Raw genomic sequence first — 2,311 nt, forward strand, 5'->3', positions numbered from 1 at the left:
CACCACCATCATCACCACCATGATAAGTAAGCACTTTGCCTACATTAACTGATTTAATTCTCACAACGTCATAATGTAGGGGCTATTATCCCAGTTTTACAAGTGAGGAAGTGGGACTTCACAAGATTATGTTTTGTGCCAAGGGTAACAGTGACAAGAATCTAAACCTTGTCAGTGTCCTTTGGTTGGTTTTGTTTATATTGTTGACCAAAGTGCAAGACTGCATCTGTCCCTGCTATTCATAAATTTCATCTTTTAGTCAGCACTTTGTCCTTATTTTACACTATCTTTTGGATTCCTGGTTCTATCATCTCAAGTGTATCTGCTTCTAGCTTCATGCTGTCTGTGACATTGTGAGAAAAACATGTATCTTCACCTAGATCATACACAAGGTCAGAGGCCATGTGGCAACTCCCTACAGATTCTGCTCACTGAGGCCCAATGCTGCACATCTCCTGAAGCTCCCTGAGCCTGTAGTCCTGTAACACACTCAGGGAAGCCTAGGGAGTGGTCAGGCATGATTTGTATTTGAACATTGTTTGTATTTGGTTCCCAAGAAACATGTTTCCTCCTCACTTTCAAGTCTCCATTCTAGAATCTTTTCCAAGATGGACAGCTCCCTCCAAATTTGTGGTTGCTGAAATCAATCCTCTGGGCAGGACCAGATGTGAGGTACAAATAGAAAGCAGGGTCTGCAGAACATGCATCCCAGAGGAGATAATGACCAGTTAATCCCTGCAAATAGTTAAATCTAGGAGACTACACCTGGGCTTCAGGGCTCCCTGCCTCTGAATCCAGCAGTGCAAATGAAAGCCTCTATGGTCACCCCAAATAATAGGTGGCTGAGTAGCCATGGTGTTGCCAGCATTTCTATAAAGGAAGAGCTCAGAGCATCAATCTCATCAGAGGGGAGGCTGGGGCTGGCCTTGAATTTTAGTTGTATGTATATTTGGGGCAATTTGCAGGGAGGGGGTGCCCTGATAGAGATTAAGTGAGCTAAGTCCCCCACATAAACCCATTTTGTGCCTCTGTTCTTGTGCCAACTGACCAGAAAGGCTGGACTGATTTCTCCCCTCTCTCCTTTCCTGGTTGTGTTCTCTGACCCTGGGTGATTAATGTAACCTAGCTATGTTCAATTACCCATCCTTTTCACCATGTAAGGATGTCTGCTACCTGTCCCTGGTGCTCTTCTTGGCTTCCCATGAGCCGTGACAATGGGAGTCTTGTGAACTTGAAGGAGAGTAATGGGCCCTGTGTCTGCCATCAGTCTGGGCTCCCTAATCACATGATTGTCACTGGAGCCTGCCTGAGCTGGGAAGTTGCAAAACAAGCATATAGGGAACAATCTTCCACCTAAATATATTCCCCTCATGAAATCATCAAGCAAACCCTGAATGCTTTCTCTTGGTGCAGTCAGGGAGAAGGGCTTTCCTTCTCATACCAGAGCAGACAGTGGCCATTTGCTGACTGAGACTAACAGCAGATCTAGAAGGATTTGGAGAAGACTGTCTTTGTTCTCTTAGAACTGCATGTGGCCCTAGCGGTGCACATGTTTTTGGGACAGTGGTTACCCTGCAAGCCATGAAAACTGAAGGGGCAGGAGGGTGAGCTCCAGCCAGAAATAGGAAGTGTCTCAAACGTTAGTGAAGTTGTTGTGGGAAGTCAGGGACCCCAAATGGAGGGACCAGCTGAAGCCACGGCAGAAGAATGTAGATTGTGAAGATTTCATGGATATTTATTAGTTCCCCAAGTTAATACTTTTGTAATTTCTTATGCCTGTCTTTACTGTAATTTATAAACATAAATTGTAAAGATTTCATGGACACTTAACCCTTCCCCAATCAATACCTTGTGATTTCCTATGCCTGTCTTTACTTTAATCTCTTAATCCTGTCAGCTGAGGAGGATGTATATCACCTCAGGACCCTGTAATAATTGCATTAACTGCACAAATTGTACAGCATGTGTGTTTGAGCAATATGAAATTTGGGCACCTTGAAAAAAAGAACAGGATAACAGCAATGTTTAGGAAACAAGAGAGATAACCTTAAACTCTGACCACTGATGAGCCCAGAAGGACAGAGCCATATTTCTCTTCTTTCAAAAGCAAATGGAAGAAATATTACTGAATTCTTTTTCTCAGAAAGGAATATCCCTAAGAAAGAGAATGTGAACCTTGGGGTGGGTCCCTGAACTGGCCCCCTTGGGTGTGGCCATCTCCTATGATCATTTTGCAGGGTGAAATAGACCCCAGTCTCCCATAGCACTCCCAGGCTTATTAGGAAGAGGAAATTCCCACCTAATAAATTTT

The sequence above is a fragment of the Pongo pygmaeus genome, chromosome Y (genome assembly GCF_028885625.2).
Source record: "Pongo pygmaeus isolate AG05252 chromosome Y, NHGRI_mPonPyg2-v2.0_pri, whole genome shotgun sequence".
NCBI lineage: Eukaryota > Metazoa > Chordata > Mammalia > Primates > Hominidae > Pongo > Pongo pygmaeus.